This window comes from Cetorhinus maximus, chromosome 23 (genome assembly GCF_964194155.1).
Source record: "Cetorhinus maximus chromosome 23, sCetMax3.hap1.1, whole genome shotgun sequence".
NCBI classification, from domain to species: Eukaryota; Metazoa; Chordata; class Chondrichthyes; order Lamniformes; family Cetorhinidae; genus Cetorhinus; species Cetorhinus maximus.
Genome location: NC_135901.1, coordinates 52,229,382 through 52,253,309, shown reverse-complemented (window position 1 = coordinate 52,253,309; position 23,928 = coordinate 52,229,382). Strand labels below are relative to the sequence as shown.

Genomic DNA, 23,928 nt, shown 5'->3' with positions numbered 1-23,928 from the left:
ATGATAAGGAAACTCGCTGAATTTGCTTATTGTCTTAAATTGAAAGCATCACATGGAAGACAAGAAAGTTCATCTTAACCGTGGTGTTAGGAAACATAACATGACAGAAAGTTACAACAAGGAAAGAGGCCATTCGGCCCTGTGTACTGCTTCCAAACAACAGTGTAATTGGTTGATCTGAATAATCAAAGATGTCAGTCATTTCGGAAGACTGGGCAAAAAGGAAAACGAGGCGGGGTCGCGCTGTTAATAAGGAGCGAGATCAGTACATCGGTGAGAGAGGGTCTTAGATTGAAGGGTCAAGATGTAGAATCAGTTTGGGTGGAGCTAAGAAACAGCAAACATTGGTGGAAGTTGTTTATAGGCCACCAAACTGTAGTGATAATGTTTGGGCAAGGCATAAATCAGGAAATTAGACCTGCATATGACATGGGTAATAGAGGAATAATATACTGCCTCGCACCACCAGCTCTATAGTCAGTGCTTTGTAACCTATCACAGCCCTTCTCTTTTTATTTTCACCCCCTCATTCCGAATCAGGATTTATTCCCGAGTTTTGCCCTTGTGACTTTTCCAGCTCTGATGTGAAAATTCCACTCTCACTCCAACAATTCTGGCAGAGGTAAACGGTGTTATTTTCAACCAGCAAATCAATCACATTGATTTGATCAGCTCGCCCAGGAGGAATAAGCTTCAACTCCCTAACCAGGAATCGAACGCAAGTTGTGCTGGTAAATTTGCGGCATTTTAACCACTAACACAGCATTTGGACACATATAGGTTGCTTATGGCATTTTTCCATTCCAGATATCTTACACCAGAAGCAAGTTTCTTTGGCCAAATGGCCTCTATCGGGTGAACACAAGTGACGTCTTCAGCCAATGAGAATGACCGTTGCTTTTAGCCGGAACGTGAAATCGATACTTTCCTCCTTTACAACAGTTCTTAAAGCCTCACCCTTTGACCCAACTTTTAGTCACCTGACCGAATATGAGGCTCGGTGTCACACTTGGTTATATAATGCTCCTGGGAAACGCCTTGTGACGTTTCATTAGGTAAAAAGAGCTTTAAAAATATAAGTTGTTGTTGTAGCCCATGGATAGAAAGAGATAAACTCCTCTTCCCTCTTTCATCCTGATATCTTTCGCTGTAATATTGAAATGTGAAGTTGCACAACTAATGTGAATACAGTTTGTGTTCGGGGAACTGAACCACATTGACCCACACAGAGAAAAACACCGAGAGTGACAGAGGCCGAAGGAGGGACAAATGCCAGAATGAAATCATGTCACCAAATTGGCTCAGTTTGTTTTTTCCATTTCCCACTGGAGATTTGCAGAAGGCTGACAAATGAATGGAAATGAGAGATCACGGATATGTTTGGAGCGCTTTTCCTCGATTCAAACGATAATTAATTCTGTCTGTGCCCGGTTAAAACCAGAAGTAATGAGAAACGTAGTCGGCAGGATTCGAACCTGCGCAGGGTAACCCCAATGGATTTCTAATCCATCGCCTTAACCACTCGGCCACGACTACAGCTGTTACACCTGCATCACTATTATTTGTATGAAATTATAAAAGTTACAGCAGAGAAAACGGTCTTTCTGCCGGTCCTGTCATTGCCATTACCTAACTTTTTCCCCAGAACCCTGCAATTTATACTGTATCTCCTCGTTCTCCCAACCAAACTGTGAATGAAAGAGTGAGAATGATCCAACCCGGCCAATTACCGCCCCATCAGTCTCCTCTCCATCATCAGTAAAGTAATGGAAGGGGTCATCAACAGTGCTACAGGCGGCACTGACTGAGCAACAACTTGCTCACTGATGCCCAGTTTGGGTTCCACAAGGGCCACTCAGCTCCTGAACTTATTACAGCCTTGGTTCAGACATAGGCAAAAGAGCCGAACTCCCGAAATGCGGTGTAAGTGACTGTCCTTGACATCAAGGCAGCATTTGATCGAGTGTGGCATCAAGGAGACCTAGCAAAACTGGAGTCAATGGGAATCAGAGGGATACTCCCGGCTTGTTGGAGTCAGACCGAGCACAAAGCGAGATGATGGTGGTTGTTGGATGTCAGCCATCTTAGCTCCAGTACATCACTGCAGGACTTCCTCAGGGTAGTATCCTCGACCCAACCATCTTCAACTGTTTGACCAGTGACCTTCCTTCCATCATAAGATCAGAAGTGGGGATATTCACTGATGATTTGCACAATGTTCAGCACCATACCCGTACGTGGGGCAGATGTTTCCATTAGTAGGAGAGACTAGGACCCGAGGGCACAGCCTCAGAGTAAAGGGAAGACCTTTTATAGTAGAGATGAGGAGAAACTTCTTTAGCCAAAGAGTGGTTAAACGATGGAAATCATTGCCACAGAAGGCTGTGGAGGCCAGGTCATTGAGTGTATTTAAGACAGAGATAGATAGGTTCTTGATTGGTAAGGGGATCAAAGGTTACGGGGAAAAGGCGGGAGAATGGGGTTGAGAAACCTATCAGCCATGATTGAATGGCGGAACAGACTCGATGGGCCCAATGGCCTAATTTCTGCTCCTATGTCTTATGGCCTTATGGTCTTATACCCGACTCTTCAGATACTGAAGCAGTTCATGTCCAAATGCAGCAAGGCTTGGATAATATCCAGGCTTGGGCTGACAATTAGCAAGAAACATTCACAGCACACAAGTGTCAGGTAATGGCCATCTCCAACAAGAGAGGATCAACCATTGCCCCTTGATGTTCAATGGCGTTACCATCACAAATCCCTCACTATCAGTGCCCTGGGGGTTAACATTGACCAGGAACTGAACTGGACTAGCCGTGCAAACACTGTGGCTACAAGAGCAGGTCAGAGGCTAGGAGTCGTGCAATGAGTAACTCACCTCCTGACTCCCCGAAGTCTGTCCACCATCTACAAGGCACAAGTTTGGAGTCTGATGTAATACTCCCGACTTGCCTGGAGGAGTGCAGCTCCCGCAACACTGAAGAAAATGGACACCATCCAGGGCAAAGCAGTCTGCTGGACTAGCACCACATCCACATTCACTCTCTTCACCATCGACGCGCAGTGGCAGCAGTGTGTACCATCTACAAGATGCACTGCAGTAATTCACCAAGGCTCCTTAGTCAGCAGCATCCAAACCCACGACCATTGCCAGCTAGAAGGACAAAGGCAGAAGATAGATGGGAACACCAACACCTGGAAGTTCCCTTTCAAGTCACTCACCATCTTGACTTGGAAATTTATCGGCGTTCCTTCACTGTCACTGGTTCAAGATCCTGCGTGAAATGTATTTGGACCGTCTCAGCCCAGTTCCTAGTGGATGCTAGTTCACAACCCAGTTCCTAGTGGATGCTAGTTCACAACCCAGTTCCTAGTGGATGCTAGTTCACAACCCAGTTCCTAGTGGATGCTAGGTCACAACCCAGTTCCTAGTGGATGCTAGTTCACAGCCCAGTTCCTAGTGGATGCTAGTTCACAGCCCAGTTCCTAGTGGATGCTAGTTCACAACCCAGTTCCTAGTGGATGCTAGTTCACAACCCAGTTCCTAGTGGATGCTAGTTCACAACCCAGTTCCTAGTGGATGCTAGTTCACAACCCAGTTCCTAGTGGATGCTAGTTCACTACACAAAGGTTGCCCCATAATCAGAACTAAAATGACAATCTTATCATGGAAGGACAAGAGAATGCTGCTCTGTTAAGTGGAACAAATAAACTTTTGTTCAGTTGGGCTACTGTTCCAAAATGAGGATAAGATGCATTGTAGGGTGGAGTAAGATAAGTTTTATTTTACATTTAATTTGTTCTGGCCTTCCTAACAGCACTGTGGGTGTACCTACACCACATGGACTGCAGCTGTTCAAGAAGGCAGACAATCTTCCCAAGGGCAAATAGGGATGGGCATTAAATGCTGGCCCAGACAGCGAAGCCCACATCCCATGAATGATTTTTAAAAAACATTCAGGTTAGCCTGCAAATTATATTGCCTTGTTCTCCTAACCAAATTAAAGCGCTGCAAACGTCAGTGTCTGGAGCAAGTCTGACGTATTTGCTCAGGTGAGGAACCAGCTGAAGCTTCCAATATTGGTTTCCTTAACACCGAGTTTCCAAATGGGAATTGGACAATGGCTTGAAAGTGAAATAAAAACAGGGTTAAGGAGAAAGAGAAGGAAACTGTCATTAATTATAAAGCTCTTTGTACAAAACTGATATAGACAAGATGTGTGGAAGGTCCTCTTACTGAGCTGTGCCATTTGATGATGACATTGTTGATCAGTCTGTCTCCAGCATTCCTAATGTGAACAGCCGAATTCCATTTCTTCAAAACAAAGACCCAAAGTGGTGCTGCATGACGTCACCGTTTAACATTCCAGACAGCTCCATTGGGACCTTCACAGCGCAGGGTTTATAGAGGCGAGTGGGGGTCATATTCGCTTCACGTATGATGGAGCTGCGGTTTGAAACCTGGCAAGAACATTATCCAGGCTTGTTTATTTTAGTGTGAGCGAAATTTAGATAATTAACGTTTGTTGTAAATATGAACACAAGGGTTGGAATCCTGCTGACTAAAGTTCTCACCATTTTTGAATTTAACCAGTTTAATTATCAGTTAAATAGAAGGAAACCCATCCAAATACTCCTGTATTTTCTGATTCCCATTCATTTGTCAGCATGCAGGAAATTTGCTTTCGGAAATGGAACAAACATTGAGCCAAGTTGGTGACATCCTTGCTTTCTGGGAGTGTTTCTCCTTAGGCCTCTGTCACTCTCGGTGTATATCTCTGTGTCTGTGATTGTCAATGTGGTTCAGTTCCCTGAGGTGGTGAAAACGATTTTAACGTTGCAAACTTGACTCACATTAGTTGTGCGAATTCATGTTAAAATGTAACAGAGACAATCATCAGCGTGAAAGATAAAACTGGAGAGTGACCCTTTCTATATATATCCAAAAACAACAACAACTTAAATTATAAAGCGCATTTAACCTAATGAAACCTTCACAAGGCGTTCCCCAGGAGCATTATATAACAAAGTGTGACACCGAGCCTCATATTCGGTCAGATGACTAAAATCTCGGTCAAAGTGGGAGGCTTTAAGAACTGTCTTAAAGGAGGAAAGTATCTATTTCATGTTCCAGCTAACAGCAATGGTTCTTCTCATTGGTGAAGATGTCACTTGTGTTCATCTGACACAGGCCATTTGGTCAGAGAAAGTTGTCTCTGGTGAAAGAGATCTGGAATGAAAAAAAAGTCAAAAGTAGCCTCCATAATCCACCTGTCCAGCTTTATTGGTAGTTACTCTGATGTCCAGTGACTGGGAATCGGCGCTTTCATTTGACCAACAGCGAAAAGGGTGGAGGGTTTTAGAAATTTAAAGTTGCACATGAGCAGCTTGTGGGACGATTTCACTTTACTGTCAATTTCATGTTCCAGCTCACAGCAACCGTTATTTTCCTTGGCTGAAGAAGTCCTTTGTGTTGAACCTAAACAGGCAGTTTTGTGGTGAAAGAGATCTGAACTGAAACACGATAGCTAAAAGCAGCGTAGATAAGCCGAATCGAAAAATGCTGGTGCACCTTCCCTGGTTATCTAGTGGTTAGGATTCAGCGCTCAAACCGCCGCGGCTCGGGTTCGATTCCCAGTCAGGGGTTGTCGATTTATTGAGTTTGTTCGAACGAGTGTTGATTATTCATTAATTGGGAAAGTTTAAAAGCTCCACCAGAATCAGATGAGTGAGAGTTTAAGTTTCGCCTCAGAGCTGGAAATCATCTCACTTGGTTCAAGTGGAGTGAGGGTATTAAACTGATCATAGGAATGTTGGTGTGAGGCAAAATATGGATGGGAAACGTGCAAATTTTGCTGCCTACAGTTTGCACTGGCACAAATATCATTCCTGATGTATCAACCAATCACTACTGCTCTTTGAAAGCAGCACGCCCGGCCGAATGGCCACTTTCTGTGCTGTGACTTTCTATAATTTTATTTTTGCCAATAGCACGAGTCATTCTGCCATTTTGTCACCCACTCGAGTGAGATGTACTTTCTTACCTTGTATTCGGCTCTTTTGAAACCAAAACACGGAGCAAATTCAGTGAGTTTTCTTGTCATTTCCAGCACGAGATTTGTCGAGAGACTAATTGAACGATACATTAATGGTGCCAATCCTTCACTAGAGCTCACTGCGTCCAAAGAGCACTGTTATCATCAGCCTGTTATGTACCTTCTTGCAGTACATCTGCTGAACAATATCAGCTTATCACAGCTCTGCTTTCTTCACATTGAAACCCACTGTGAAAATCAATTAAAAAGCTGAACAACTGGGAGGAGAGTGACTGTGGGTAATTGGGACTGTGCACATTCCTGTATCTGGGAGAACCAGGAAGATGAGATCCAGGTGTCTCTTTACTCACGATTTTTACCCATTCCCACGAACTGACTGTGTCTGCATCAAGCAGCTAATTTACCTGGGAGCTGGACAGATAGAGGGAGCTGGAGGCGAGGCAGGGACAGAAGCAGAAAGAGATGCAACATGAAAGTACTTTGAATTTGATGTGTGTCAGTTGTTTTCAGAGATGAATTTCTGCCTTGTAAGTTTCACAGGAGCCGCAGTGATTAGTTGGTGTTTTTTGAAGCAGGAAAATGTAAAAGTAAAAAGATAAAAACAAATTACTGCGAATGATGGAAACCTGAAAAAAAAACAGAAAATGCTGGAAAAACGACAGCAGCTGGAGGGAGAAACAGGTTCAATGTTTCCAGTCTGTACGACAATGAGTCAGAATTTGAAATAGCAACTAGCTTGGGGTTGGAACGCACGAACCTGAATCACATGTTCTACCGGCTGAGCTAGCCGGGAATGTGCACAACTACTGCATATCCCAACATACATGGATGGTTTTCTTGCTTTCCAACTAATACCTCAGCTTGGTCGGAATTTTAAAGTGTGAAACGTAATCGGCCCACGAATGCCCCAAGTTTGCAATTAATTCCTCTCAATCATCAATAACATCATTCACATCTTCCACTTCTTAGCTGCACCTCCTTCCAAATACTGTGACCGATTTTCCTCAGGATTTTCTTCTGCATTTAACACTTACCTGCTTTGTGTCCTCATTTTGAAATTAGATTCGCTTCAATATCCAACACAAATTGAATTGCAAACCTGATGGACAAACAATGGAAAACAAGTCACTCGGTAACACAAATCCCATGGTGCTCATTTTCAGATTCACAACAGTCAGCTTTTCAATAAAGTAAAGGAATTTTACAGGGAAGAGATTAGAAAGTTGGTGTGACTTTTATTTGTGACTCACTCACTCGGGTTTTCTGTAAAAGCTGTCGGAGGTTTAGTGACCGGGATATAATCTACCTGCGTTTTCCTGAGCCTGTGCTCGGTGTATTGGGAGGTTTGGCCCGGGTTGGAGTATCTTGTGTCCCAGGGATGGGCAGTAACCCGCTGATTGAAGCTGCAGTCGCTGCTTTCTGCTGGCAGCGGGTGATTGGAGAGTGCGGGGCCGGAATATTGCTGCTTTTCTGCTTTTCCCTGTCTCACTCACTGTCGAAATGAGGAAGAAGGAAGAATTGATGGAGTTGTTTGAATCCAATAACTTCATAGTTGTCCAGTGGGTTGGATATCGGTACTTGGTAGGCCTAATTGTTTTCCCATTACATTTGAAATGAATATTCGAAAAAAAGCCGCTTGCCTGGGAGCTCACTGGATAACAGTGGAGCCGGTAACATATCAGGAGACTTGACATTCAGTTCAACGACCCAATGGCAACCAGGAACTGTGTGACAATGAAGGCTGATGGGGAGAAAACAGTGACAGCTTCGTCCCTGGGTGGCCTTGAATCACCAACCTTTCAGTTAACAGCCGAACACGCTAACCGATTGCGCCACAGAGACCGAAAAAAACTTCAGCTGGGTGTCAGCGAGTTAATGCTTCAGATTGCGGCGAACGGAATGACAATTGTTCTCTATCAGTTTTACTCTTCCAAAATAAAGGTTTGGACATTCATTGTGGACACATGGAAACATTCTGACCCCACCTACTGCAGACACATCCATGTCACCGGGAACCAGCTCTCCTACAACCGGTGCCGTCTCCCTTCGAGCCTTTTGCTGTCTTGTCTGTTACCAAGTATTCTGATTGTCCTGAAGCCGATGTTTGGTTTGAATTCCTGATGTGCAGTAACGAGAATCCTTTCAATGCCTCAGATCAGTTAACTTTATTGATAACATCAGAGTCAATGTTCCAGCGTCTTAAAGAAGGGAAAGGTGCCTTGACTGTCTCTGGTCAGTCAAACAGTTCACCCTTCATTCTCCTCGGATTCCGGTTCCCAAAGTCTTTCTGAAGATACACAAAGCTGGAGACTGGGTTTTCTGTTTTGGTTCCTTCTCCATTTTCCCACCTGCCAACTGACAATATTTTCCAAAATCTCGTTTCAGTTCTCTGCCTTTCATCATGTTCAGGGATGAGGAAATTCAGTTTGGTGGAGGGGTTACAGAGACCGGGATTGTTCCATTTAAAATAAAGAAGGTTAAACGGACATTTCACGGAGCTGTTCAAAATGATGGGAGTGAGGGCAGTGGGGACGGGCGGTTTCCACTGACGGGGGTCAGTAACCAGAGGACTGGGATTTAAGATAATTAAAGAAACACAGACTTGCATTTATATAGCGATTTTCCGGACCAGTGGATGTTTCAAACCACTTTCCAGCCAATTGAGTACTTTTTTGAAATAAGAACAGAAAATGTTGGAAAAACTCAGCAGGTTTCTCTCTCCACAGATGCTGTCAGACTTGCTGAGTTTTTCCTGTATTTTCTGTTTTCCTTTCCAGGTTTCCGCAGTTTTGCTTTTATCGAAGTGCAGTCATTGTTGTAATGCAGGGAACACGGCAGCCAATCACCGCTCAGGAAACATTGAAAACCAGACACGTCACAATGAGCAGACCATGTGCGGTTGGTTGAGGGATAAACACTGACCAGGTCACGTGGCTGCAACGTGAACCCACAGATTTTGTTAATGGCTCTGCCTAGTTTTGAACCAGAGAACGTTTCACGTGTTAGGCAATCATGATAATCACTGCACCACAGAAACAGGAAACAGCGCAAAGACCCAATGGGCTTTACTAAAATGTTAAGCGGTGACGTCATGCAGCAGCACTTTGGGTCTTTGTTTTGAAGAAATGGAATTTGGCTGTTCTCATTAGGAATGCCGGAGACAGACTGATCAACAATGTCACCATCAAATGGCGCAGCGCAGTAAGAGGTCTTTCGGACAATCATGTCTCTGTCAGTTTTGTACAAAGAAATTTCTAGTTAATCTCAATTTCTTTGTGGCTTTCCATAACCCTGTTCTTTTTCTCCCTTTCTAGTCATTGTCCAATTCCCTTTGAAAACTCTGAGTTAAGAAAAACATTATTGAAAGAGGTGCAGGGCCTTCTGCCTTGTCCAGGCACAGTGTGTGAAAATTAACAAAGTTTCCCTGACCCAATGACATGAAGAGATGGATGCTGAAACATTTTATAGTTTTCAAATTTTTTGAAATAGTTGATGTCAAATCGAATTATCAAAAAATATTTACCCTGACCAATCATCTCCTCATTTTTGTGAATCGATATATACAATCTCATTACCTATTACCAACGTTTCATTGAGTAAACAGCAGAGTCACACAGGAAAAAAGAAACATCATTTGAAACCTCGACATAATGAAACATTGAAAAAAGAAGTTAGCAGTGGAGATGATTTCTGCATGTTACAAAGTGCAGGATGGTCTGATTAACTGACGGAGCTGGTTCGAGTTTCCCAATGACCTTCCCCTGCTCCTTTGCTTCTGTTCTTTTCGTTGACAATACCAGTGAAGGAAATTATGAATGACCCCTTTTTACGTGATATCGCGGCTGAGCAGCCTAAGTCGCTGGTTTAAAGCTCTAGCCTCTACGGAAATGTAGTTTCGAATCCCATAGTCGCCAAACGTCCAAGTTATCTTCCTTTTAGGATCTGCAGCTGCCCCATTTGAACCAACAGAGACAAACTCATATTCAATCCAGTGCGGTGTGCGGTGTTTTACTTTGAAAGGAGGAACGAGGAGAGACGATATCAATATGTGTTGCTGTAGGAAAAAGGCGGGGTGTGGAATTGCAGTCGGTGCGTTGCTCTCCCAGAGAGTCGACATGTTAACAATATGCTGAATGATCATCTCCTGTAGCCGTCTATGATTTTATACAAACTGCATTCACGCAAATCTGGGGATTGGATTCGTGACTAAGTTGTTAAGGCGACGGGTTTTGAATCTATTGGGGTCACCAGAGGTGGGCTGGAATCATGACAACTACTCTTCTTATCATTCCTGAATTTTAGAGTGTGCCTGCACAATTAAATGTCGATTAAGTTGCACAAAAAACATCCAAAACCCCCAGCGTTCTCTAATTTCCATTCGTCTGCAAGCGTTCACAAAAGTTACAGCTAGAAATGGAACAAAAACAGAGCCAGGTTGGTGTCATACTTGCTTTCTGGATGTTTACCTTTCCTTAGAGACAAGCCCTCGCCCTCTGTCAATCTCGGTGTATATTCCTGTGTGTGTGTCAATGCGGTTCAGTTCCCCATTTCACCATCCAAACATTATTCACGTTAGTTGTGTGGCTTCATATTAAGATGGTACAGAGAATAAAAAGAGCAGCTTTAAAATATACAAGAGGAGTTTTTTTTCTTTTGAATGGAGACTTTTCAGCTGCTAAGGGTCGGTTTGGTACAAAGTGGAGGATGATCGAAATTGTCACTAAGCAACATTTAAACAGACAGACACCGAGCCCTTGTGGTTGAGTGGCTAAGGCAATGGACACATCGAGAGAATGAATTTTAAATACAAGTAGCCCAAACTGAAATCACTCGGACTTTAGCAACTTTTTCTACTGCTGTCGGGTGTCGGAAGGAACAGGAAAATCAAAGTTGATTCACAAATGTTCCAGGAACGGATAGGTTATAATCACCAGGAAAGGCTGAACAGCCTGAAGCTCTTTTCTCTAGAAAAGAGAAGGCTGAGAGGTGACCTGATAGAAATGGGATGCTTTGTCCCTGTTTCATCAGAGATTCGAGTTGAAATTTATTCACTCAGCTGCAGATTTACATCTGCTGAATCTGCATCAAACAAACCATGAAATGTTTAGGGAGATTGAAAGAAAGATTCTACATTGAGATGGATTTCTTAAGATCGAATTTTCTCATCTACTGAATCAGCATTTTTATCAAACTCTCTCTGCTTTTAGATTACAACAGTGACTACATTTCAAAAAGATTTAATTGGCTCTAAAGGGCCTCCCGTTGTCCTGGGTTGGTGAAAGGCTCTGTTTAAATGTAAGTCTTTATTTCTCTCTTTCTGTCTGTCAATCTAAGTTAAGGATCACGAGGAATGGTGAAGTGTATCTGTTCCTTTCAGTGTCTACCACTCTCTCTCCCTCTGTCTGCCGCTTTTTGTCCCTGTATATCTGCCTCGCTCTCTTTCACTCTCTCAGTCTCTCTGCCTGTGTCTCTATCTCTGTTCACTCTTGTGCTCTTTGTTCCCTCCATTCACTCGCTGTCTGTGTGCAACCAAGGTTCACTGGGTTGATTCCTGAGTGACAGTGAACATGCTGAGAGGCTGTTTTCCCCTGGCTGGAGCGTCTAGGACTGGGCTCACATTCTCTGGATAATGTGTTACCCATTTAGGACTGAGGTGAGGAGACATTTCTTCACTCAAAGAGTGAATCTTTGGAATTCTGTAGCCTGAAGCTCTGTGGATCCTCAGTCGATGAGTATATTGAAGGCTGAGATTGATAAACGTTTGGTCTTTAAGTGAATGAAGGGCTATCGGGATTGGATGCGAAATTGGTGCTGAGCTTGGGGATCTGACATGATCTTATTAAGTGGTAGCGGAGGCTCGAGGGGGATTATGGTTAATTACTGTTCCTTTTTCGATGTTTTTAATGTTCTGTTTCAGTGGAAACACCATCAAGGCGACGGGAAACAGCAGGTTGTGAGAGGTAGCCTGGCCGAATGGCCTCAGTCGCTGGATTCAGGTTCCATTATTTGTGGATCCGCTGCCAAAGCTATAGGTGGTTCACCTGTTGGTCACTTTGAATGCTCTCCTTTGACGACAAAGTGCCAGCTCAAAGTGAATGCGAGCGTGTATTGGCTTTAATTTTAACTGGGAGAAGGAGGAGAGGCAATACAAATATTAATTGCTTTTGTGAGAATGCACGGCAGTGGAAGTAGTTGAGTTGTTCTTCCAGACAGCCAGCACGGAGAAGATGGGCCGAAATCCCGCCTCTCTGCTGTAGTCATCTTATATACCAACAACATTAACCTGTTCATAGGGCCAGTTGCCGTGGCCGAGTGGTTAAGGCGATGGAGTCCAAATCCATTGGGGTTTCCCGCTGCTCATTATTCCTGGTTTTAACTCTGTGTCTACAGAGTTAATTCTCGTTTAGATTCAATCAAATCCATCAAAGTACCAAAGCATCCAAGGAGGTTTTCCTATTTCCGTTCATTCACGAAAACATTCACGAAACTTGTAGTCATAGAGGAACAAAAACGGAGCCAGGTTGGTGACATGCTTGCTTTCTGGGTGTTTGTCTCTCCTTAGAGACAAACCCTTGCCCTCTGTCACTCTCGGTGTATATGTCTGTGTGTGTTCCTCCGTGTGTGTCAATGTGACTCAGTTCCCCGAGGTGGTGAACACGTTTTTACCATCACAAACATTATTCACGTTAGTTGTGCAGCTTCATATCAAAATGTTACAGTGAAAAATATCAGGATGGAAGATGCAGGAGGAGTTTGCAATGTTTGGAAAGAGGTGCAGCTAAGAAGTAGAAGATTCGGCGAGGAGTTTTCTGCTCATTTAACACGAGATTTGGGAGATATTTGTGTCGATGTAAACAGTAAAATCTTCCCTATTACCGCTATATTTTCCCTTGCACCATCCTCTCTATTGTCAGCGCTTTGCAGCCGATCACAGCCCTTCTCTCATTCATTATCTTCACCTCTGTGTTTGTTCCTTTCCGGTTGTGACCTGATGACATTTCCAACTCTGATGCAAAACCCGAGCTCCCACGCCACTGATTCCGGCAAAGGAGTTCTGCATTTCTTTCAGAAAATTATTCAAACCCATTTCCATCGTTTGCACGAGGTCAACAAATTATCATTCCCTGTTTGGGAATCGAACGCGGGCTGAAGCAGTGAAAGCGCCGAATCCTGACCACTAGACCTGCAGGGAAGCTACACCGAATTTTTACAACCTGGCCTATCTATGTTACCTGTGACTTTTGTTTTTATTTCCGATCCCTTTCACCAGAGACACGTTTCAAACGAACATAAGAACATGAGATAAAGGAGCAGGAGTTGACCATTCGGCCCCTCAAGCCTGCCCCGCCATTCAATAAGATGATGAATGATCTGCCCCAGGCCTCAACTCCTCTTTTGTGCCAGCTCCTCATAGCCCCCAACTCCCCGATATTTCAAAAATCTATCGACCTCCTCTTTAAATACTTTCAGTGATCTAGCCTCCACAACTCTCTGGAGTAGAGAATTCCAGACATTTACTACCTTCTGAGAGAAGAAATTCCTTCGCATCTCAGTTTTAAATGAGTGTCCCCTTATTCTGTAACTATGTTCCCTAGTTCGAGATTCCCCACTAGTGGAAACGCCTTCTCTACATGAACCTGTCAAGCCTCTTAAGAATCTTGTAGGTTTCAATAAGATCACCCCTCATTCTTCTAAACTCTAATGAATAAAGGCTTAACCTGTTTCGCTGTTCTTCATCCCAAAAATGAGCCTGCTGAATCTATTTTAAACTGCCTCCAATGCCAGTATATCCTTTCTTAAATACCGGGGCCAAAATTGTACACAGTACTCCAGATGCGGCCTCACCAACACCCTGCACAGTTGTAACAAGACTTCCCTATTTTTAAACTCCATCCACTAGCAATACAGGCCAAAATTCCATTTACCTTCTTAATGACTTGCTGCACCTGCATGCTAACCTATTGTGTTTAATGCACAAGAACACCCAGATCCCTCTGTGCTGCATTTTTTTGGAGTCTCTCTCCATTTAAATAATAGTCTGCCTTTTGATTCTTCCGTCCAAAGCGCATGACCTCACACTTTCCTACATTAAACTCCATCTGCCAAGTTTTTTGCCCACTCACTTAACCTATCTATATCCCCGTGCAGATTCCTTATGTCCTCATCACAAAATGCACTCCCACCTATTTTTGAATCGTCAGAAAATTTGGATACATTACACTCTGCCCCTCCTCCAAGTTATTAATATAGATAGGAAATAATTGAGGCCCTAGGATTGATCCTTGTGGCACTCCACTTGTTACGTCTTTCCAACCTGAAAAATCCCAACTCTCTGTCTTCTGTGTGTTAAAATGGGCCCTTTACATTGCAGGGTCTGTGTAGGGTAATAGGGATCACGGTCTCTCACACACGGAAAGTTTCCCCGCTACATTGCAGGGTTTGTGTAGGGTAATAGTGATCACGGTTTATCACACACGGAAAGTTTCCCCGCTACATTGCAGGGTTTGTGTAGGGTAGTAGGAATCATGGTCTCTCAAACACTGAAAGTTTCCCCGCTTGAAGCATTAACAATATTAAATGTAGGGAAAGGTTGCATCATTCCCGTTTGTTGTTAAATAGTAACTGGATGCATCATCTCAAAACAAAGTGACATTTATACTTCACCAGGTTTTGAATGATCTGAAAAATGCATCGCTCGGAAATTAGAGGGAAAGATGGGGGCGGATTTGCTGTAAGGTTGTTCGCACATGTGTGAGGTGTTGAATGAGCTGCTGATGTGCTCTGTCACCTGATGATTCTAATGTTAGATCAATTTCTCTGCCGCATGGCTAAGGTTTTCCGCCGAATTGCACTTCCACAAAACAAGGTCTTGCAGTGCAATAAGACAGCACAGTTTGATATTCTGCAAGGAGCTGCATGTTGCTGTCGTAGCCTAGTAGTTATCACATTTCCTTTACATACGTAAGATTCTCTGGTTGGAAACTCACATTAGAACTGGCAACATTTGTGGAAAACTTTCCTGCCGCCATTGACAACCCGAATCCGTATGACAATGAGTGTTGATGGGGGGGAAAAAAAACATCGGAAGTTTCGTCACTGAATGGTTTTTCAGTTGGAAGAACACGCTAATCTATTTTGCTGCAGGAACTGATACAACTTCCTGTCTTCCTGGTACAAGCACAGCCAAGTCTCTTTGCACATCAACGCACAACTTTCTCACGTTTTGAAACAGGTTCTGCTTTGTTGCTTTTTAAAAATTACTTTTACGACCAAGTGAGTTACTTCAGTCTTTGCTACATTTTTCTCCGCCTGCCGTCTTGTTATCCAAGCACCTCTTATATGTTATAAAAACAGAAAATGCTGGGAAAGCTCAGCTGGTCTGACAGCATCTGCGGAGAGGGAAATAGTGTTAACTTTTCGATTCCATGTGACCCCACTTCAGAGCTGAAGAGAAGGAAAAAGTGATGGGGTTTATACTGTTCAAGCAGGGCAGAGTGGGGAGGGGAGGGGAGGGTAGAGCAGGTGAAGCTGGGTAGAAGGTCAGCGAGAGGTGGGAGCTAAGTAGAGACTGACAAACGTATCATGGACACAAGAAAAAGGGAGTGTTAATGGCAGTGGTGAGGGCTGAAGAAGGTGCTGGTAGTTGCATAAAAGTACGAAAGCAGAATGTGTGAATAGCAGAACAAGAGTCAGCACTCTGTGAAAGAACAACATGGAACAAGTAACAGATGGCACTTTTGGAGTTGGGGTGGGGTGGGAGGAGAGGGAGGTAGTTGGGAAAAAAGGATTAAAAAGGGGATAATAAGGGGGATGAAATAACGAATAAATGAATAAAAAATAAGTAAATAAAATACATTTTTATAAAGGGATTTTAAAAAGGGTGAAAATGGAGGAGAGAGTTCATGGTCTGAAGTTGTTCAACTCAATGTTAAGTCCAGAAGGCTGCAAAGTGCCTAATCGGAAGATGAGGTGCTGTTCCTCCAGTTTGTGTTGAGCTTCACTGGAACATTGCAGCAGGCCAAGGACAGACATGTGGGCATGAGAGCAGGATGGGGTGTCGAAATGGTAACCGACAGGAAGGCCTGGGTCATGCTTGTGGACAGATTGAAGGTGTTCTGCAAAGTGGTCACCCAGTCTGCATTTGGTCTCCTCAATGTAATAGTTGCAGATTTACAGCTTCCTATTTCCAAAACCCACCAACTTAATCAATGCGGCTCCTCTGAAACTTTCAATGCAAATATTGATTCTTTATAAGGTGCCGTTCCCAGAACTATACACAGTCCTCCAGTTGTGACCTAACCAGGGCTTTGTATAGCTGTAGAAAACCTTTCCCTCTTTTCTATAACAGCCTCTGCAACAGGTTGTACAGCAAGAGGAATAAGATTGTATATATCGACTGAGAAAATGAGGAGATGCTTGATCAGAATAAATTTCGTTAAATCCAAATCAACAGTTTAAGTACTTTTTTTGTTCAAAAGCAATGTAATAATCATAAGTGCAATTCTTGGTGTCATTGAGTCAAGGAAACTTTGGTAACGCTGCAGAATTTAGCAGACTGGGCACCGTAGAAGCTCCTTCTCATCTTTCAATATTTTTATTAAATCAGTATTTTCCAAGTGAAATTGGAGAATAAGTTGAGAGGGAGAAATCGGGGTAATGCAGAGAAGGAAGGAAAATCGGATGAATGAGGAGGCTCTTTGTAAAAAGCTTAGGCATAGAAAGGATGAGTGGGAGGCTCTCTTACTGAGCTGTGCCATTTGATGATGACATTGTTGATCAGTCTGTCTCCAGCATTCCTAATGAGAACAGCCGAATTCCATTTCTTCAAAACAAAGACCCAAAGTGCTGCTGCATGACGTCACAGTTTTACCTTCCAGCCAGGTGCCTGCGCAGTTCAGAGGAGACAAGTAACATCCCAGATTTATCTGTAACTCAGGAAATTGAAGCGAGGGAAACTCAAGAAAATTACAATCTCCAGGGAAGTGATACCGAATAAATTGTTGGAGGTGCGGGTTCACAAACCCTCGGGTCCTGATGGGCTTTATTGTAGCATCTTAAAAGAAGTGACGAGTGAGATATTTGATGTATTCGTTTTAATTTTCCAAATTCCCTATATTTGGGCAAGATTCCATGAGATTGGAAAACAACAAATGTAATACGTTGGCTCAAAAGGTGAGTGAGACAGGAAACAAAAGGTTCGATGCTATTTTTAGTGACGTTATGGCAGGACACATTAAAAAATCCAAGGTAATCAGGCAGAGTCAACATGGTTCTGTTAAAGGAAAATCGTCTTTGACCAATTTGTTAGAGTTCTTTGAACTAGCATATATTATGGATAATGGAGAACTGGTGGATGTGCTGTATTTAGGCTTCCAGAAGGCATTTGATAAAGTGACACATCAAGTGTTTTTTGCGGAAAGTAAAAGTTCATAGTGGAGGGGGTAACAGATTGGAATGGATAGAAGATTGGCTAGCTAACAGGAAGCAGAGATTAAGAAAAATGGCTCACTTTCTTGTTGGCAGGACCAGTGGTATGTCACAGGGATCAGTGCTGGGGCCTCGGCTTTTTACAATGAGTATAAATCAGTTGGATGAATGGCCCAAGGAATGGATGCTAAATATGCTGACGACAGAAAGATAGTTGGAAAAGTAATTTGTGGAGTTGACATAAGGACATGAAAAGGGATATCGATAGATTAAGTGAATGGATAAAGATCTGGTAAATGGAATATAATGTGGGCAAATGTGAAATTGTCCATTTTGGCAGGAAGAATGAAAAAGCATATTATCTAAATGGTGAAAGATTGCCGGGCTCTGAGATGTAATGGTTAGCATGCAAACATAGCAAGTAATTAGGAAAGCTAATAGAATGGTATTGTCGCTGGACTAATAGTCAAAGGAGCCAGGGTAACACTCCGGGTTCGAATCCCAAACAGCCCTTCTCTTCCTCTTTCATTCCCACACTCTGCCTCTGTGTTTGTCCTCGACTGTGATATTTCCACTGTAATTGGTGAAACGAGTGTGGATTGCTGTAAAAACCCGTCTGGTTCACTAATGACCTTTAGGGAAGGAAATCTTTCCTCGTCTGGCCACACGTGACTCCAGGCCCACAGCACTGTGGTTGACTCTTAAAATACCCCCTGAAATGACCACTCAATTGTAAAAAAGACACATAAAAGGAATGAACGGACTACCCAGTATTTGACCAAGGCACTGGAAGCGACAATGGCAATCTCAGCCCTGTCGAGCCTGCAAAGTACTCCTTACCAACATCTGCCTAACAGACTAGTCAAGCAAACAGCCTGACATATGGAATCGTACCTTACAGATAATGCCTCAGACACCACCATCTCTGGGTATATCCTGTCCCACCGAGGACAGGCCAAGCAGAGGTGGCGGCACAGTCGGGAGGGAATTGGGAGTCCTCAATATTGATTCTGGACCCCATGAAGTCTCCTGGAAACAGGCCAAATGTGGGCAAGGAAAGTCTCCTGTTGACTACCACGTATCATCTTCTCTCAGCTGATGAATCAGTGCTCCTCCATGTTGAACACCACTTGGAGGTGGCAAGGGCGCACAATGTATTCTGGGTGTGACACTTCAATGTCCATCGCCAAGCATGGTTCGGTAGAGCCACTACTGACCTAGCTGGCTTAGGCCTAAATAACATAGCTGCTAGACTGGGTCTACAGCAAGTGGTGAGGGAAAAACATACTTGACCTCATCCTCATCAACCTGCCTGCCTCAGATGCATCTGTCCATAACAGTATTGACAGGGGTGACTGCTGCACAGTCATTGTGGAGACGAAGTCCCGTCTTCACATTAACAATGTCCTCCATCGTGTTGTGTGGCACTACCACCATGCTAAATGGGACAGATTTCGAATAGGTCTCGACTGGGCATCCATGAGACGCTGTGGGCCATTAGTAACAGCAGCATTGTACTTGAACATAATCTGTAACCTCATGGCCCTGCATATCCCCCATTTTACCATCCCCAGCAAGCCAGGGGATCAACCCTGATTCAGTGAAGAGTGCAGGAGGCCATGTCAGGAGCAGCACCAGGCATACCTAAACATGAGGTGTCAACCTGGTGAAGATACAACAAAGGGCCACTTGCATGCCAAACAGCATAAGCAGCAAATGATGGACAGGGCTAAGTAATCCCACAACCAATGAATCGGATCTAAGCTCTGAAGTCCTGTGACAATCAGTCGAGAATGGTGGTGGACAATTAAATGACTCATTGGAGATGGAGGTTCCACAAATATCCCCAAACTCAATGATGGGGGAGCCCAGTACATCAGTGAAAAAGATAAGGCATTTGCTACAATCTTAATCCAGAAGTGCCGAGTGGATGGTCCATCTCGGCATCCCCCAGATGTCCCCAGGATCACAGATGCCAGTCTTCAGCCAATTCGATTCACCCCACATGATATAAAGAAGCGACTGAAGGCACTGGGTACTTCAAAGGCTATGGACCCTGACAATATTCTGGCAATAGTATTGAAAACTTGTTCTCCAGAACTTACCGCGCCGATGGCCAAGCTGTTCCAGTAGAGCTATAACACTGGAATCTATCTGGCTATGTGGAAAATTGCCCAGGAATGTCCTGTACACAAAAAGCAAGACAAATCTAACTCAGCCAATTACCGCCCCATCAGTCTACTTTCTGCCATCAGTAAAGTAATGGAAGGGGTCACTGACAGTGCTATCAAGCAGCACTTACTTAGCCATTACCTGCTCACTGATGCCCGGTTTGGGTTCCGCCAGGGCCACTCAGCTGCTGATCTCATTATAGCCTTAGTTCAAACATGGACAAAAGAGCTGAACTCCAGAGGTGAGGTGAGTGTGACTGCCCTTGACATCAATGCAACATTTGGCCGAGTGTGGCATCAAGGAGCCCTAGCAAAACTGGAGTCAATGGGAATCAGGGGGGAATACTCTCCATTAGTTGGAGTCATGCCAAGCACAAAGGAAGATGGTTGTGCTTGTTCGAGGTCAGTCATCTCAGCTCCAGGACATCACTGCAGGAGTTCCTCAGGGTAGTGTCCTCAGTCCAACCATCTTCAGCTACTCCATCAATGATTTTCCGCCCATCATAAGGTCAGAAGTGGGGATGTTCGCTGATGATTGCACAATGTTTAGCACCATTCGCGACTCCTCAGATACTGAAGCAGTCTATGTCCAAATACAGCAAGGCCTGGATAGTATCCAGGCTTGGGATGACAAGTGGCAGATAACATTCCTGCCACACAAGTATCAGGCAATGACCATCTCCATCAAGAGAGAATCCATTCATCGCCCCTTGATGTTCAAGGCATCACCATCACTGAATCCCCCAGTGTCAATATCCTTGTTGTTACCATTGACCAGAAACTGAACTGGACTAGCCATATAAATACTGTGGCTGCAAGAACAGGTCAGAGGCTAGGAGTCATGTGATGCGTAACTCATCTCCTGACTCTCCCAAAGCCTTCTACAAGGCACAAGTCAGAGTGTGATGGAATACTCTCTACTTGCCTTGCTGAATGCAGCACCCACAACACTCAAGGAGCTTGACACCATCCAGGACAAAGCAGCCCAATTGATTGGCACCACATCCACAAACATTCACTCCCTCCACCACCGATGCACCGTAGCAGCATTGTAGATGCACTGCAGGAATTCACCAAGGATCCTCAGGCAGCACCTTCCAAACCCACGACCGTAACCATCTATAAGGACAGGGGCAGCACGTAGATGGGAACGCTACCGCCTGGAAGTTCTCCTCCAATTCACTCACCATCCTGACTTGCAAATATATTGCCATTCCTTCACTGTCGCTGGGTCAAAATCCTGGAACTCCTTTTCTAACAGCACTGTGGGTATACCTACACTACACAGACTGCAGCGGTTTAAGAAGGCAGTTCACCACTACCTTCTCAAGGACAACTAGGGACGGGCAATAAATGCTGGCCTAGCCAGCGATGCCCACACCCCGAGAATGGATAAAACAAAGAAAAATATCAGCATGAGAGATATAATAAGAGATTGGCCCTTTCTATGTATATCCTACAACAACAACTTATATTTATAAAGCGCCTTTAACCAAATGAAACGTCACAAGGCGTTCCCCAGGAGCATTATATAACAAAGTGTGACACCGAGCCACATATTCAGTCAGATGACTAAAAGCTCGGTCAAAGGGGGAGACTTTAAGAACTGTCTTAATGTAGGAAAGTATCGACTTCATGTTCCAGCTAACAGCAATGGTGCTTCTCATTCGTGAAGAAGTCACTTGTGTTCAAGTTTAACAAGACATTTAGTCGGAGAAAGTTTTCTCTGGTGAAGAGATCGGGAATGAAACAAAAGCCAAATGTCCAGTTTATTGGTAGTTTCCCTGATGACAACTGACCAGGAATCGACGCTTCCATTGGACCAACAGCGAATAGGGTGGAGGGTTTTGGAAATTGAAAGTTACACGAATGTTGGTCCCACTGCACCAGGAGAACTCTCCTGTGGACAGGATGTGGAGTTGTTCAGCTCTCCTGAGCTGAGAGTGGAGCTGATTGAGCTGCCGGGCCTGCAGTGTACCTTGAAGAACCGCTGTCTGGGATCTTTCCTCTTAATTCACTGGCTCCCAGCTGAAGTAGTTTCTGCAGTTAAATAGTTGACTTTGAATATCAATCGCAATTTAACCTTTGGAGCAAAATCTGCAACTTTAAATCAGCTGTAAAAGAGAAAGCAAATTCATGCTAATGCATTTGGAGAGGGCAAACAAAGCTGGAGAATACACAATAAACAGGAGAATATTGGGAGGGGTAGAAAAAGTGAGAGACCTCGGAGTCCATGTCCACAGGTCCCTGAAGGTGGCAGGACAGGTGGATCAGGTGGTAAAGAAAGCATATATTTATGAGAACTCACAATACACCAGAAAACTCACATCGGGGAGAGGCCATTCACCTGTACGGAGTGTGGGAAGGGATTCACTCAGTTATCCAGCCTGCTGAGACACGAACAAACTCACACTGAGGGGAGGCCATTCAGCTGCTCCGAGTGTGGGAAAAGATTCACCCATTCAAACAACCTTGTGAGACACCAACGAGTTCACACTGGAGAGAAGTTGTTCAGCTGCTCCGAGTGTGGCAAGAGATTTACTCAGTCATCCCACCTACAGACACATCAACAAATTCACACTGCTGAGTGGCCTTTTAAATGCCCAGACTGTGACAAGTGCTTTAAAATTCCAGTGAACTGATGTCCCATCAACGTGTTCACGCTGACGAGAGACCGTTCAGGTGCTCTCACTGTGGGACTGGGTTCTGATGGTCATCTCAACTCACTGTACACCAATGAATTCACACTGGAGAGAGGCCGTTCAGCTGCTCGAAGTGTGGGAAGGGATTCATTCAGTCGCTAACCTGCTGAGACACCAGCAAGTTCACAATTAACAAGTGATTGGATTTTGCTGTGAATCACATCCAGATCTGAACCATGTTCATTGGGGTCTGTTTCTGCTGATGTTAATAAACTCCAGCCCAGTTATAGGGGTTTATATTCTGTATAACAATCAGATTTGTGTTAAACACATGGTGTATTGAGTCATTTTTAATATTGCTAACACAAAATAGTTCCTTCTGAACATAGGAACATGTCGCAGGACATTGGGGCAGCAATGAACAAACTCAGGGGAATATTGGATAGAGAGTCAAAACAACATTATATTCTTTCTCCGTGTGACCTGTCTCAGAATTCTCTCATCAAACAGACCACCAACATGAGAGGAATTGACATTTTAAGTCATTCCAAGAGGAAATTAGAGGCTGTAATTATCCAGGATGTTGTTCTGAAATTTACACTACCTCCCACTGTCACCAAAGCTGGCAATAGGCAGCTCATTGTTCTAATTGTGTTGTAGCCTCTGTCCCAGATGTTGTTCAATATAGATTTAATGTTCAGAGAAAGGGGTGAGATTGGATGGTCAAAACCGTTCACAGGCTATGGAGGGTGATGTTGACTTGAATGTGCCAAAAACCGTGTTCTTCACAGGCACTGATACTTCACCCCCAGTATTAGTCACTTTGGTCGGTGTTGTCCACCTGATAGGACAGGATGTGTCCTCATGTGTCTGTTTGTATGGGTGCGGGTGTATCCCTGAGTGTGGAAGTGTGTGTAAATGTGTGTGGGTGTAGAGAGGATGTCTAAGTGTGTGTGAGACAGACAGAGAATGTGTGTGTGGTTGTCTGTGCTGCTTCTCATTAGCTATAACACAAACCTTCCTCTCCAAGCAGATAACATGGCTCCTGAGAATCCCATTCGGTGATGTGAATGGTACGATTCGGAGATCCTTCATCCAGGGTGAAACCACAGGCTGACTGTGTGCTGTGTAAAACCTGACATCTACACAACCAGGCCCCACTTCTCCTGGAGCAACATGAAGTGTCTGCTGCTTTCCAAATCCATTCCTTTCCCCTCACTATTATCCTCAGATAGTTCACAAATTCCTTTTGTACATCATCCTCCAATACGCCAATGGTTTCCACTATAAATATTTCCATTGGTCTTTTTCACAGACAGTAATGGGATTGCTGCTATCACAGGAATTAGTTCTGAAATACTGTCCCTCTGATCTTCAGGCTTCCGGGACTAATACACTGATCCCGATCTTCCCACCTAACACAAATCCATATCCCCATCTGAGTTCCAGATTTTAATGTGATTGTCTAATATAGAAAACATATATCATTTAACTCACTTAAAGCTGATTCAGCACACCCCCTCCACAATACTACAAGAGGTTGTAACACATACATGCTTCAAGTTAATAATTCTGCTTAGCCTGGCTGACGTAATTAATTTAGGACTGACAGAAGGATTAGGGTATGGT

At 43.9% G+C, this 23,928-nt stretch overlaps 1 protein-coding gene and 1 non-coding gene across 2 annotated transcripts in view; both read right to left on the bottom strand.

Moving 5' to 3' along the window:
- Positions 1–23,928, bottom strand: part of LOC144698035 (uncharacterized) — a 113,265-nt gene that overhangs the window by 10,260 nt on the left and 79,077 nt on the right. The window lies entirely within an intron of this gene.
- trnas-aga (transfer RNA serine (anticodon AGA)) lies at positions 1,455–1,536 on the bottom strand. Its single transcript has one exon. It is a non-coding gene; the product is annotated as a tRNA-Ser (tRNA).